The 16148-nt window shown below is 41.2% G+C and overlaps 1 protein-coding gene and 1 long non-coding RNA gene across 11 annotated transcripts in view; one reads left to right on the forward strand and one right to left on the reverse strand.

Moving 5' to 3' along the window:
* The window catches only part of LOC133041280 (uncharacterized), a 51453-nt gene extending 50079 nt beyond the window's left edge, over positions 1-1374 (forward strand). For both annotated transcript variants that reach the window (XR_009689211.1, XR_009689212.1), the window contains one exon: positions 627-1374. This is a non-coding gene — a long non-coding RNA (uncharacterized LOC133041280). The remainder of the gene's footprint in view (positions 1-626) is intronic.
* FGGY (FGGY carbohydrate kinase domain containing) overlaps positions 1-16148 on the reverse strand; it is a 475197-nt gene that overhangs the window by 63858 nt on the left and 395191 nt on the right. The window lies entirely within an intron of this gene.

Here is a 16148-nt window from a genome sequence, read left to right on the forward strand (position 1 = left end):
AGAAGTTGCCAGGCATAAGAGGGTGAAGGGAAGCACAAGCTCCTAAAGGGAAAGTTGGTTAACAAGAGAAAGAAAAGTGACCCAAACTAACTCTCAAAGTCCAAGAAAGAACAAATAATATTAACTTTTTAATTGTACACTAGCTAAGGCAGGCTCATACATGACCTTGTAGACGTTTCCTTTTTGGGAACACACAAACATTCTGTAAACATGTATAAAACGGCAATACTTTTAGATCCTATCCCATGATATTTGTTTTGGTGATTAAATACGCTAATTCATGTAAAGTGATTTGAACAGTGTTTGGCATGTAGAAATCATCAAGTGATGCCTAAAATCATTATCACTGCCATCATCATCTACAGAGATATGGCACACAGATAGTAATACCTGTTTACAAGACTTTTATGTACTGTTATTAACTATATTTAATTTTTCTTTTTAAAGTGAACCATAGAACATCTACAGTGTACAAAGTTAAACACATGCGAAATTTTGGATTTAATATGATGCAAAAAAGAGTTTTGTAAGCATTATTTATCAGCACTAATATAATCAAAGAATTGTATTGTGTTTTTAATAAACACATTTGTGATACTTTTAATCAGGTTTTAAAACGTTTTCAGATGTAAACAGAAAGACCATGTAAGAACTCCAGAAACAAGAGGAAACGATAATGAAACATTAGCGGAAAGCATAAACAGGCTGAAGGCTGAAATAAAACTTTATAAGGACTAATACAGAGAACAATGAAGAAAGAAGAGAGCATGTGGAAATGTGAGAGGCTAGTAATTACCACAAGAGAGCAAAACCGGAGCACCACATGCAAGAATCATTTCACTGCAATCACGTTGGAAAATGCCTGTTACAAGGATGAGAACAGCAAAACTGCTGGAAACAAGAACAAGAGTGAAACATGTTAAATAAATACAATGATGTTTTATTACTAATTTTTTAAAAATCTGCTAGAACAGAATATTTTACTTCAAGTGTGGCTAATTCTTTATAAAAGGAATGCTTTCTAGTTATAGCTCTTTTTGGTTTGTCACCAGATTGGGAACCTGGTGGATGGAGATAGCAACCTACCTCATCAGGCTACTACTGCCTTCTCTCTTCTTCAATCCCAAGACCCACAAGCCCTTTGTCATTATATCCTGAAGAGCAGGGGAATTGCTTTTTAAAAAAAAACTTACTAAGAACATTTTAGCAGCACATGCAATGTTCCCCACAGCCTGTAGGTGGTGCTATTGCAGAACTAACAGAAGCGTGAATCATCACAAGGGGAAAAAAATATGAACACAGTACATTTAGTACAAAACACTAAAAGCAGTAACAACTCAAAAGGCAGACACCATTCGTCACAGAAACTGCAAACAGTTTACCATCTCCAAGACACTTATTAACTTCCTTTTAAATTCAGGGACTCACCCCATGAAGAAGAGACATTTCATTTTTCAGCCAGAAAAAAAAAAAAAAGAAATCTCAGGGTTATTCTCTTTCTAAAACATTTACATTTAAGGGCCCAGTGCAAATGATGCTAAAAGTCTGTGGTATAAATTGTTTATGATCAAAATTGGCTTGATAGCACAAAAGAACTAGACTAACATTCAGAGTAAAAATATAAGACAGTGACTGAGGGCTGGCTGGGGAAAAATAAAGTTATGTTAATACAGCTTGAAAGTCAACCAAAAGCCATAATATTACTAAATATATTTAAACATGGTTTTCATTTAGATTTGGCATCTTGATTAATGGGGATGTATTAAATAATACCTGCCTGCTAAGAATATATACGTTTAGGAATCAGTGCCACATAACACACATATACAATCCAGTTTCATTGTTATTTAAGGCTTCTCTTCTATTCTTTTGGCTGTGGGCACACACACATATTAAAAATTAAGTACACACTCAATGTATGCTCAACCCTTTTAAAAGGCTTTCTTTTTAAACAGAAACACACAATGGAAAGTGAACTCAACTCTGGTGAAATGTAATGGATGCATCCCTTTGGGGACAGCTGTCCTGTTTATCAAAAGAAAGAAGATGAGAGGGTCAAATCTGGGGCGGGGGGGGGGGTGCGAAATCCTGAGTGGTCAGTAAGGAGAGTGCTGAGAGAGGAGCCCAAATCAGTTTCCATCTGCAGGCTTCCTTGTCAAATGAACAGTACCTTTACCATGAGGCCATGGGGATATTGGAGTGGGAAGAGAGAGAATATCCTGAGATATGGGGATGTATTAGTGGCCAAAGAAATGCAGGCACATGTTCAGTGACTCCCAATGCATTAAAGAAACAGTTAAAAAAAAAAAAAATGGCAGCAGGGCGAGCAGGATCTGTAGTTTTCTGGGCATGTTGCAGGCCCTGATGAAAGGGTGGGAGTTGGGGGACAAGGGTGGTTAAGACAAGCCAGCAAGACAGCAAATGCTAATGATGCCAAGGGCCAAGGGCCATAATAGAGTCCTACTCAGAGTTTTGGATGAAAAAGTACTATATCTGACATACAGAGGCTGCATAATAAATGAGTGTTCTCTTCTTTCCAATATCACGAGGTTCCCTAGAACTCTCAGCTTGGAACAAGACATCTCAGTGGCCAAAATGTCAGATAACATCACATCCCATCTCTGAACAATCCAGTGGAAGAAATTACCAATTATTATTTTTCAGTTTGAGAAACTAAGTCCAGAAATAACATCTTACCACATAGGAGAAAACAAACAAGCTTTAAAAAAGAAAAATTATATAGAAATATTATTCTGTCCATCCACAGATAACAGAAGCATGGCTTTGAAAGTTAATCATATTATCCATGATCTTAGATTTAGTAAGTTACAGAGGCTAGACTGGAATCCAAGGCTGTTTTACTTGAAAATCCACTTTTTAAATCACTGACCACCACCTCATGGTTCCTTTGTGGCTGACTGAAGACTTGAGGTGGAAGCAATGAAGGGAACAGGGGATGAGGGTGGGAGATACAGCAAGCAATCTCATTTATCTCCCTTGTCACCTACTTAGAAAAGACTGGAAGATGAAGGCTTGAGTTCCTCTTAGATACTGATTTTCACTGCTGCTGTCATCCACAACTGAGCTATCTATTTCCCCCACTGGAGAAAAGTCACTAAAATAGTAAGCATGCCAAAGTCTTCACGGTGATGATGGGTATAATCAGGAACCATAGAGAACAGTTTGTGTCACATCAAGAAAACAACCAGGAAGGAGAGAAATTCTGACACATGCTACCATGAGTATGGCTCTTGAGGACATTATGCTAAATGAAAGAAGCTAGTCACAAAAAAAGACAAATATGTATGATTGCATTTATATATGTACTGAGAGTAGTGAAATTCAGAGAGATAGAAAGTAGAATCATGGTTGCTAGAACCTGGACGAGAGATGGGTGGGGAACTGTTGAACAGGTAGAGAGTTCAGTTTTGCAAGATGAAAAGAGTTCTGGACATTGGGTGCACAATAATGTGAATAATACTAAACACTACTATATTATTTATGCAAAAATGGTAAATTTTGTTATGTATATTTTACAATTAAAACAAACAAACAAATGAATAGAACCAGGAATGCCTTCTCCAGTGATCATTTACAATGTTCTGCTTGGCATAGTATGAAGCATGACCTCCCAAATTTTTAAATTTGTGAAAGTAAAAGTCCTTTTGTGGTATATCCCTGCTACTTTTCTGGAAAAAAAGGAGACAGGCTTTTTTTTTTTTTTTTTTTCTTTTTACATGTAACTTTTTTGTTTGTTTGTTTTTTGTCGCCACACCACTCAGCCAGTAGGATCTTAGTTACCTGACCAGGGATTGAACTTGCACCTCCTGCATTGGAAGCACAGTCTTAACCACTGGACCACCAGGAAAGTCCTTATATGTAACATTTCATATCTGCATGTTTTATATGAATTCTCATCCTGGTTTGATCAGTTAAGAGCTCTGAACAAAGCACTTCTCCTCTCTGGGTCCCAAGTTCCACACCCATAAAAGGCAGGATTGGGTGAGATGATCTCTGAGTGCCCTTTCAATTCTCAGATTCAAATTCCTGTTTTTGCAAATGCTAACACTGTCTATATTAATAAGTATACATGTTATTTATTATTGATACTCATAAGAACATTTTTGCAAAATCATGAGTCACTTCTGAAATACCTACTCATTGCATCATTACTGAGGGATGAGTGGCTGGATGAGGCAGACAGTTAAAGGTGTCCTGAAAGGAGCATTGGACTGGGAATCAGGCTCTGACTTAGTCCTGGGGTCTGCCACTTGCTGGCCCAGTGAATCAGAAAGAAAGGAAGCATTTCCTGGGGCCTGCTATGCATGAGGTTTCCCTGGGGGCTCAGACAGTAAAGAATATGCCTGCAATTCAGGAGACCTGGGTTCAGTGACTGACTGGGTTGAGAAGAGGCCCTGGAGAAGGCAATGGCAACCCACTCCAGTATTCTTGCCTGGAGAATTCCATGGACAGAGGAGCCTGGCAGGTTACAGTCCATGGGGTCACAGAGAGTCGGAGACGATTGAGCAACGAACACTTCTTTCACTTTCTATGCATGAGACACTTTCACACATGTTACTTTATTACTTCACAAATTTTAGTTATTCACATACCATCTTCATAATTGTTTCCATATTCAAGTGTCATGTGTAGTATTATATTAGTATAATATTTTTTTTCTAAATTCTGAATAAGTTCGTTTTCTCTTTTTTCAAATTGCCTTGTTCTAGGCAAAAATTTCTATGAAAACATAGGTATGATGCTGGTTACCTTTTTCTATTATATGTTAAATTAAATATATATCTATTACAAACAGAGTGTCCACAAGCCAGCTAAAATCCTGGGTGCTACTGATGGTGTACCTGTGCATTTGGGGAGAAGCCATATTATTCTACTTTGTATCCATTTATGGCTCCTGGACACTTGAGTCCATGGAGTTTAGTAACTCAGTCAAGTTCAAACCAACAGACCCAAAGCAATGTGCTGCTTCACATTCCTCTCATCTTTCCTGTCACCACTCTCATTGTGCCTGACCCTGAGGACTGCTAGGAGGATGTAACGTGGCAATACCTGGGAAAGTGCATGGACAATGTGTTACCTGTTGTTCTCACTGTTCTTTGGATCTCAGGTTAGAAGCTCCTTCCCCTGGGAAACTCCTCGTGACCTACGAAGTAGGAATAAGAAGCCCCTGTCTTGGGTACCACAGCACCCTTGCTTTCCACCCTTCACCTGCATCGCTATTGCCAGGCAATTTCTCTATCACCCCAAAATGCTCACAAGAGCTCCAATATGGTAAGAGTGGAAGTATATGGATCTTGTTGTTGCTTCTCCACCATCCAGCATGAAGTCACTGCCAAATACAGCATTGTTGTTCCCTAGCTCAGTTGTGTCTGACTCTTTGCGACCCCATTGACTACAGCACACAGGCTTCCCTGTCCTTCATGAGGGAAGCGATTGGCGTCCTTTTAATTTGTAAAATGGACACATGAATGACGGGAAGATTGGTGGGATTTTTCAAACCTGTTATGTGGTACTACTTGTACACTTGATGGTCTTGACTCTAGGCTTACAGCAGCACTTTTCAACGTTTGGTTCTTTAGCAAAGTAAAATGTTCCATGAAAAACTAATTTTTTGGTCAAGTAAATTCAGGAAAATCTGTATTCTAAATGCCTCCACAACCTGGGAGATTCACAAGGCATGTTAATATATTGAAGTCTTATGCAAAGTCTTACTATAAAGATACCTAGTTAACTTAAATGTACTGTTTTCCAAAGGACTTATTTCCAGGAATATCTTCTAATGTCCAAAAGAACAGTCTATGGGAAATCCTGGCCTATAGAGAACTTGGGCTCTGAGTAAATTTTTCTCATGATTTCTGTGAATTCTTTGTCTTGGTTGTCCTTCCCCCAGTTAAACAGCACAGCCGGAAGGAGGAGAGACATGCACCCTGGGCTGGACAGAAAGGCAACAGAGACAATAGAATCTTTGACAAAACTGAACACAGGAATGGGCTGCTAGCCCAGGAACTGACCAAAAATATTTTGACAATGAGTAGAATGCCCTCATGTGTATCACACCTCAGAGTTTTCACAGTTCTACACACGTACATCATTGCACATCCCTGCAACTGCTTTTCTTCCTCTTTCTCTTTCCTTCTTTTCTTCTCCAGCATCAGCATCTCCATGGTTAAATAACACAGCACACTGTCTATGCTGGACATGTGCTGTCAGTGTAGTAACTGATGAGATGATATTACATTGCATTTTGTAGATCTAGAGTCTCAGAAAGCTACTACTAGTGGTAGCAATAATAGTGACAAAATTAATGATAGCCACCTCTCACTTTTGGTTAGCTTATTGGTTAAGGCAAAAGAACTCAGAAAGGGCAGATTTGAGGCTCAGATGCAAGTCTTCTGATGCCAAGTCCAGAGTTTGTTCCACCCATGAAAGATGGGTCTCTCCAACAAGACCATAGCATGCTCCCAGCTGCGGCAGGGGAGAGAGGGTTACAGCACCAGCTCGGCATTCAGATGGTGTGGTTTATAAAGTGACTCAACATCTGTCATTAATTAGAGTTCCTGTTCCCATGGTGATGGCTTATTATTGCTAGCCTGATAAGATGACCAATTCAAGAATATCATCTTCCTTTCCCTCTCACTCTTGAACATAGATTTTTCTCTTTTTTTTCCTTCCTCTCCCCAAATTGATCATTTGCAACAAGGTAGGATATAGTATTTCTCAGTCAGCAACTCCCTGTTGGATCCCTGATGATAACCTTTGGAATTTTTTCCCTTTTGCAGAATCTCTGTCAGACCAACTTGCATTCGTCCCAGACATTGACTGACTCTGATCATGAACAAGTTAATTACCTTCCTTGGGCCTTCCTTTTTCATCTGGAATAAGGGATGTGGAGGCCTAAATAGCAAGGTTCTTTTGAGAATTTGATGCACTAATAGGAAGGTACTAGCACAGAGCTGGGAATGTGGTGGATACTCAAGAAATGGCAGCAGTTGTGAGAGCTAAAATAATACCAATGATAATTATTTACAAAGAGATGAGACGAGACAGATTTTGAGTTGGCAGTTGGGGTCATTTTCCTTTCATTCATCAATCATTCAAATTTGTCCTTCCAATGAAACTGTTCTTTTCTCCTTAGAGCCCTTAATCCAAGATATACTATATATTTATTTGGATTTACTTTTTTAAAGGTCTCTTACACGCCACTGTAAGTGGGATGAAACCTGGTACAATGGTTATTTTACACACTGCTGTACCTGGGGCGGGGGCGGGGGGGGGGGTGGGTTGTATTTGTCAAATGAAATATAAATATTTACCAAGCAGTCCAGGTCAGTCTCTGTGTTAGGGACTGGAGATTTGGAAATAACTAACTAAAACTAGATTCTTACCCTTGAGGCATTCACATAAGGAATAAGTGAAAATTGACCAAAAAAAAAAAAAAGGTGGGGGGGAATGGGGCATTCATTAAATAAATCCAGTGACATAAATGGAATTAAATCTCTAGTAATCTTCTAGCACAAAACACCAATGAAGAGGGTGGTGTGGATCTCTCAAAGCTCTAAATGCCAAGAGGGATTCAAACTGATGGTGTTAAGCCCCCAGTCAGAAATTCCCCTTGAAACATACAGTTAAAAAAAGAAAGAAAGAGAAAGAAAGGAGAGGCTTTTCAGAGGGTTGGCTCACGGCTCCTCCCAGGACAGTCTGATCCCCTCGGCTGGTGAAGCAAGAGGTCAGATCCCCAGAGAGAAAATCAACCTCTAAGAGTCACTGGCTAGAATTTCTAATTCACCAGTGCCACAGCACACAGTCTGTCTTCAGTCAAGGAGGATGGGCCCAGAGGCTTTAGCTTCCCCAACCCACTGTACACAGTCAAGCCACGCACCCTCTTCCTCCAGGAGCACAGAGAAGCAGGCACAGGCGTCTCTCTGGGAGCCCGTGAACCCATTTTTTTCAGGGGCCTGGATCTTCCATTCTGAAGTCATTTTAATTACTGTACTATTAAGTATTTGTGTTGATTACCTTAATATATTTTGGGTTATTGCCTCAGAAACAATTGAGCGTCATGCTTCTTATGTTCAGTTGGGACCCTTGGTGAACAGGAGACATGGCTCAGCTTCTATGTATTTCACATAGAAATGTTTGAAAATCAGGACCTAATTTTTTCAGCGTAAAGACGAGCAATCTGAGGCCCAAAGTAGTAGACCTCTTGTCCCAGGTTATATATTGAGTTGTTTAGTAACCAAACCGACTTTGAGGATGGGGACTTCATTTTTGGAAAAAAAGAGAGTAGCTGCGAATCACAAGGAACAGTCTGGAGTGAATGCCCATGAGAATGGGGAAAGCTGTTTTCAGAGACAGAGCTAAGAACTAGGTGGTCTTGCGTCAGATTTTACCTGCTAAGGGTTTTTAATCCACATCTATCCACAGCAGCACTTCTTCTTTAAGTGGCTGCTCAGCCAGATCAAGGGAGACTATACATTCTCTGTCAACTTCACCTCCTCTTTGGTACCACACATGTGTATGCAGCACCCACTACTGGTTAAGGATGAGGGCTTCTGGGACCCTTCCCTGGAAGCCCATACCCAAGTGGGGTAAGCAGACACTGGAATACCTAAGGGCAATACTAGAGATAAACACAGGCCTGGGTGGGGAGTGTAGAGGTGGGCCTGACCGAGGAAATGTCCTAAGGCAATTTTACAGATGGGTTCCAGTATTATTCCAGTGGACAGACTACAGGGTCAGAACATCACCCAAGTATATCTTATCAGCTTTGTGACCTTGGGAAAGTACTTAATTTCTCTGTGATTTGACCTCCTTATCTGCAAAGACCTCTTTATCTGCAAAGCACTAGGAATATCAGAATTGAATGGAATTGTTGTGAGGATTAAGTGATTTAATCCACAAAGTCACATGCACAATGACTGGTGAAATCACATGAACACCCTCTGTTATCCTTTTAGGAGCCCCTTGAAGAGCAGGTTCCCAGTTCCCCACCACGTCACAACATGCTGGACTCACAATGCCTGCTGCTCCTCAGTAGTCTAAGCACTTGTTTGAATCACCACTTTAGGGCTGTCTATAAATTTTTCCTCTGTAAATGTCTGTTTGTAGTGGTTAATCAGCTTACTAAGATGAAGACAACCGCTATAATCCAATTACCTAAACCAGTCTGGTCTCTCAGGATCCCTCCTCATCAGAGATGCTGACAGGTGAAACTGACATGGCCAACTTCGTAGGAATTTCAGTCTGATCGACTCCATCCAACATACAGGCTCCTCTGGCCAAGGTGTCAGTTGAGGTGGGGAGGGGAAGGGTTAGGATTTGAGGTGGGATGAGGTGGGTTGCTTGCTTCCCATTATCTCAGTGGCCTTGTCTCAGAAGGTACCTTCATCCTGAAATTCTCAAACATGATATGCTACAACACTCTATACACAAATGTTCTCTTGTGAAATAGGAAAATTTTCCAGGGGCATTTAAAGACTTCAAAACTGTTAGAGATAAATAATAAATCTTTGTTGTTACTCTCAGGTTGAATTAGTTTACAGCCTTTTTTTTTTTAAAGCGGGAAGCAGTATTATCATCTAAGAAGCACTTGATGTTGTTGATTAAAAAAAAAAAAAAAGACTATTAGCCTGAAACATTAAAACAAAAACAATGGATAGAGTCATGGGATGTTGGGCAAAGGATGCCCCCAAGACTCCTGATCAAATTCCTAATAATTTGTTCATAGTTGATGACTCCCATTCCCAGTCAAGTGTGGTCCTTATGTATTGAGCTTTCTCTTTTGTTCCTCATGAACTGGGATGCTTTCCTAGGAGCTGAGTTGACATCTCTTCTGTCTGTGTTGTTCCTTTCCTTTCACTAGCATCTCTATCTGAAAAGTCCACTTCCTACTGCTTCTCTGCTCCTCCTAAGTTACCATTTCCATTTCAAGCCTGACTTCTTATACAAAGCCACACTTCTCTTTCCTGCCTGTAGCTATTACCAGGGAGTAGATTATGTAACAGCACTCTCTGGTTTCAGGTTGCTTCATTTTTATTTTTCTAGCCTGTCAACTCCTTGAAGGTGGGGAACCTGGCCTTGTTTTTCCTCTTTTTCTTTTTTAAAACTGTAAAACATTTGGCCTTCTATCACATAATCCAGTGCTTTGACGTCACCAGTAGAAATAGTGTTTGCTTGGGGACAGGAAAACCTGTATTCAAATTTCAGCTTGAATATTAACACCTAGTGTGACCTTGGGTAAGTTCTTTTCACTTTCTGTTTTCTCATTTGTAAAACTGAAGGCAAGAAAATTTGCACATAAATCCACTGTGAGAATTAGGGGAGAAAAGGCTAACTATTGATTCTGCAAGGGAATGTCTACAAGAAGACCAGAGAAATATGAGTTTTGCAAGTAGCTTTCTTATAATTTGCTTTGAAATAGGAAGAAAGTTTGGAAAACCTTGAGTGAAAGATATGTCTCAATAAACACAAGCTCCGAGACATACAGACTTAAACTAACGTTATTACTTAACAGCTACGGGATGCTGGGCAAATTGCTTGTCCATTCTGAGTCTCTTTTTCCTCATTTGAGTGATGAGAATAATCACACATGTAATATAATAACTCATTTAGAACGGTCCAGAGTTCTGGTTCAAGAAAGAGGAGTTTCTATTCTTTTTGACTAGACACTCCCTTGAACTGGGCCTGGTTCTGACCTGTAATCCAGCCGTGTCTCCTGATGGAAATCGTAAGCTATGCACAGCCACTGTCCTCAATGCCTGACTCAGAGTTCGATTATTCAGAGCTGGGTATTCACCAGAGTTGCTAAGGTTAATCTCTTGTCTTTTGGTGTTACTTCATCAAAGTGAACTGTTCTTCATGAGAGCCAGCCACCCTTCCTCCCACTGGCCTAGCCCATTCCAACAGGCAGAGAGAAGGGGAAGTGGATTCACCATAAGGAGTGAGTTCTCTTTTAATACTTAAAAGCCACTGTATCATTAGAGTCCAGTCAGGAGACGTGACGCCACTCTAGGTCATTTAACAGAAAGAACTGAGTGCAAGAAATTGTTTTCACTGACGACAGAAGAAACTAAGAAGCCAAACTGATGATGCCAAAGGAACTCAGAGATCAGGGATGACAAAAAGCTGCTGCTCCTCTCAGGGATCAAGAGCTGATGGGAGGCAGCAGTCTGACCAGAAATAGGGGCTGGGGATGTCAGGCTGGAGCTGAAACCAATGAAGTCTGAAGTCTGAAGGCTGAGTGCTTAGCACTGGACCTGCAGGGGAAGAGGCTGGAAGCTGGAATCACACAGGAGATGCAGCTGGTGCTGCTGAAGTGAAAGAGAGCAATGACCTGACTTCTCCCTGTTTCCTGCATACCAGTCTCCATCAGTATCTCCCATTAACCAAAGACTAAAACTAAACCAAAATCAGTGCTAAATACTACTTAATGGCCAGTTCCAAGAGAGTCCAGGAAATGTAACGCACAGGTAGTAAAAAGCTACCCGGGAGCAAACAGGCAAATGAGTGGCCCAGCCGTCCTTTAATAATGTACCAAAACTGCTATAACAACGTGTAATTTACAGTCAGCTAACAAGGAGAGGTATCATAAATATTTCTCTAACTTTGTAGAATTCTCACTGAAAGTTTATTCCTACCAGGAACTGTGCTAAATACTTTCTACATATTATCTCATTTAATCTTCATGGCACTCTTATGAGGCAGGCGCTCTTAACAGTCTCATTTGTACCGTGAGAACACCAGTTTAGAGAGGAGAGGTAAAAGGACTGACCTAATGTACAGCTTTAGCATCTGAACTCAGGACTGGGGCCCAGACTTCTGTGACATCTGAGTCTGTGCTCTTAACTATGGTCCTATTTATTGCTTATAATATGAATCATACTTCTAACAGTAAAAGGGAGGGTACTAGATAAGCTAAACACGAAACGTCTCATAATTAGTGGGAGGATATTTTGAAGACCTACACTTCTAGGGCTGAAAGCCTAGAACACTCTGTGAACATTAAATCTGCCCTTAGGAAAAAAATTGAGATTAAGAAAAAATATATCACTTAATGCAGTTTATAAAAGTCCATGGTGTTCCCTCTTGAAAGCAACAGTGTATTTTTGCTAGGAGGATGCCAAGTTCACTGGCCTCTGTAGGCTTGCTGTTTACTGACATCTGATAGGCTTCAACATCTGTTGCCCTTCTCGATTGATGGGTGCTTCATTTCAGCACGTCCCTGATGCCAGGCTGGTAAAAACTTCAGTACTGAGGTCTTCTAAGACACTCCTAGGTCAGTGACACAGCTTTGTTTGTGAAGCTGGCTGAGGGAAGGAATATTCGGGGAAGAGTGGTAAGGGACACGCCATCCATCTACCATGCTGGGTATTCTCAGTTCTACCCTTGGGTCAAGCGACAGCTCCACACAGTTATAAACCTGGGCAATTCTTAAGTTCAAGTCAAGTTTCAATGTTCTGCTCTGGACCCTTAACAACATAGTATAGGATGAATTCTTCTGCTGCTTCTGTAAAGTTTCATAGAAGGATTTCTCATTTTGTTTTTAAAGAAATGGAAACTTTAGAATTTGGTAGCAGGGAAGACATAGTCTCTTTTGGAGAATGGGTGTATACTTCCTTGACTCCGTGGACACTATCTGACTTGAGCTAATTCCCAGTTCTGTGTTGGCTGCTGGGAAGCTCCAAGTAATCCCCTTATTTCAGGGTCAGAGACCCATAGGCCAAATCTGCCCCATAAATCTGCTTGGTCTGGCACTTACCAAAGCAGGGTTAAAACAACCTGAATGTCAATGTCCTTAGGCAGAGTATACATTCTCCAACCTTCAGAAGAAATCATCTTGGCGTTTGCCAGTATTGTCCCATGCTTATACAGACTAGTTGGCACCTGAAGGCATATATATTTGAGTCTAAGTAGTTGGGGTATTCTCTTTCTACATAGCTTCTAACTTGTGTTTTATTTTGCTTAGTTTTATTCTGCCTAGCCCTTTATTATAAGCTTGCTCAAATCCTTTATGGAAGAGGAGTATGAAAAATTATTTTCTTCCCAAAGCAAAACTGCCAAGATGAGTGCAAGTAGCTGTATCCATTGCATCCAAGGGATGATCATTTTGGGTGAGTCTCTTTGGCCTGCCCCACCTGTTAAAGGGAGCCTCAACACCTAGTTGAAACAGGCCCAGACACATGCCTTTTCCAGATCCAGCCCACTGTTATCTGTCAGCCCAGCTATCACAGCCCACCCTATCTCCAGCAGCAGAGGGAGAGCAGAAAATGCATCCTGACATCACAGGAAGGACCCAAGTAAAAGGTGCATTAATGCAGGCAAAAACAAGCCAGAAGAGTGATTAATTTGGCCTCCCCTTCAATATTATGTTTACACAAGTTGATTATATAGCACTTAATTACTAATTTGCCCTACTTAAACCAAAAGTGCTTTTAATTTTTAATGAGATAAGGGAATGAGATGCCTTTACTTAGTAAGGAGCAGCTATTTTATTTCCTTCTCTTGTTTTGCCCAGCCAATTAATAACATTTCTAAGGAAATGTATCCCTCTCATGAATTCTTTCTCATCTTCTTTCCAACCTCCCAGATTAAAAGAGAGATAGAAACAGACAAGAGGTCCTTAGAAACAAACTGACTTCACCTTCTGATCTGGTTGGCTGGACTGGGAAAGGCCTTATAAAGCTGAGTGACATGGGATCCATAAATGGTTCTATTTTTTGGGAGTTGGGGTGTGTCTATTCCCAGAAACCATGACTTGGTTGTTACCAACACCAGAACACAGTTCTGGGCCTCCAAACAAGGCAATCCCCCCAGAACTCGGCATTGTTTCCTAAGTATTAACGTCAGATCATTTTAAGCATGGCCCTAGGGCAGCCCATAGGAAGAGCATGGGTTTTGGAGTCAGCTCTGGATTTGATCACCACCTCTGCTACTTGTGAGATGATGTATTTAAACTTCCTGAGCCTCAGTTTCCTATCTGTAATGGTGAGGTGAATAACCTATTTTCAAGAAGTAAAGGTCATCTCCAGTACCTTAGCACACTGCCCAGCCCATCTCAGAAGAGGCACAGTTTTCCTATCTTTAGTGGAAGGTAAGGGAGGAAAATAAAGGCAGATATAAGGGGGTTCTGTTTGAGCATGCTAGGCTGTCTGTCATCTGTAGAGCTGGCAGATCTGATCAGTGCTACTCAAAGGGGCTGTCCATGACATGATGACAAAAAGAGTTGCGCCAGAAAGTAAACAAACACACTGATTCTTTCATTGAGAACGCGGTGCTATGAACAAAATGTCATAATTGAGTTACATTCTGATGCAAGTCCTTTATCTCAGTGCAGATCTGTAACAAACCATTCACAGATTGGCCTCTGGTCTGCAGACAGACCTGCCCAGCCCAGTCTGGATGACGGCGGAGGATGGTGGTACATGCTCCTGAACACTCTCTCCCACTCTCCTCTGGGCTGATCCAGGCTCATGTGTCTGAACCATATCAACGAGCTTCCTTGACCTCTGACTTTGACTCCACCCAATGGAAACCTGACAGTCAATCAGTGAGAGGGAAGAGAAAGGGGTCAATAATCCAGCTCGTCACTTCCAGGGTGACTGGCAAGACAGCTGACTTGGTAGCCTCCATATAGTCCTCTCTTCTGGAGTTCAGAGGTTCTAGGAACTGTGTTCCTCCTTCACCTCTTAAGGTCCAGCTCTTACAGATTCCAGTATACTACATCTTCCCTTGTGATTTCTCCAGAGCCAGTCCACAGTCTGTAAACAGTCCCTCTACTAAACTCCCTACAACTATCCTAATTTGAGGGTATCTTCTGTGGAGACCTTGACTAACACAGTGACATTTTAATGTATATTCAAATTCTAGTTGTCTAGAGAAGCAGACAACTAGAAGCAGAAGAATTGGAAAATTCTGAAAGAGATGGGAATACCAGACCACCTGACCTGCCTCTTGAGAAACCTGTATGCAGGTCAGGAAGCAACAGTTAGAACTGGACATGGAACAACAGACTGGTTCCAAATAGGAAAAGGAGTACGTCAAGGCTGTATATTGTCACCCTGCTTATTTAACTTATATGCAGAGTACATCTTGAGAAATGCTGGGCTTTATGAAGCACAAATTGCAATCAAGATTGCCAGGAGAAATATCAACAACCTCAGATATGAAGATGACACCACCCTTATGGCAGAAAGTGAAGAAGAACTAAGGAGCCTCTTGATGAAAGTGAAAGAGGAGAGTGAAAAAGTTGTCTTAAAGCTCAACCTTCAGAAAACTAAGATCATGGCATCCAGTCCCATTACATCACGGCAAATAGATGGGGAAACAGTGGCTGACTTTATTTTTCTGGGCTCCAAAATCACTGCAGATGGTGACTGCCGCTATGAAATTAAAAGATGCTTACTCCTTGGAAGGAAAATTATGACCAACCTAGACAGCATATTAAAAAGCAGAGACATGACTTTGCCAACAAAGGTCTGTCTAGTCAAGGCTATGGTTTTTCCAGTGGTCATGTATGGATATGACAGTTGGACTGTGAAGAAAGCTGAGTGTCGAAGAATTGATGTTTTTGAACTGTGATGTTGGAGAAGACTCCTGAGAGTCCCTTGGACTGGCAAGAAGATCTAACCAGATCCAACCAGGATGGCCTAAAGGAGATCAGTCCTGGTGTTCATTGGAGGGACTGATGTTGAAGCTGAAACTCCAATACTTTGGCCACCTGATGTGGAGAGCTGACTCATTTGAAAAACCCTGATGCTGGGAAAGATTGACGACAGGAGGAGATGGGGACGACAGAGGATGAGATGGTTAGATGGCATCACTGACACAATGGACATGGGTTTGGGTGGACTCTGGGAGTTGGTGATGGACAGGGAGGCCTGGCATGCTGTGGTTCATGGGGTGGCAAAGGGTCGGATACGACTAAGCGACTGAACTGAACTGCAGAGAAGCAGACTCACAGATATAGAGAACTTATTTGTGGTTGCCAAGGGGGAGGGGGAGTGAGGCAGGGGTGGATTGGGAGTTTGGGATTAGCAGATGTAAACTACAAAGGATGCAAAAACAACAAGGTCCTGGATAGCAGAGGGAATGATATTCAATATCCTGTGATAAACCATAATGGAAAAGAA

The sequence above is a fragment of the Dama dama genome, chromosome 20 (assembly GCF_033118175.1).
Source record: "Dama dama isolate Ldn47 chromosome 20, ASM3311817v1, whole genome shotgun sequence".
Taxonomy (NCBI): domain Eukaryota; kingdom Metazoa; phylum Chordata; class Mammalia; order Artiodactyla; family Cervidae; genus Dama; species Dama dama.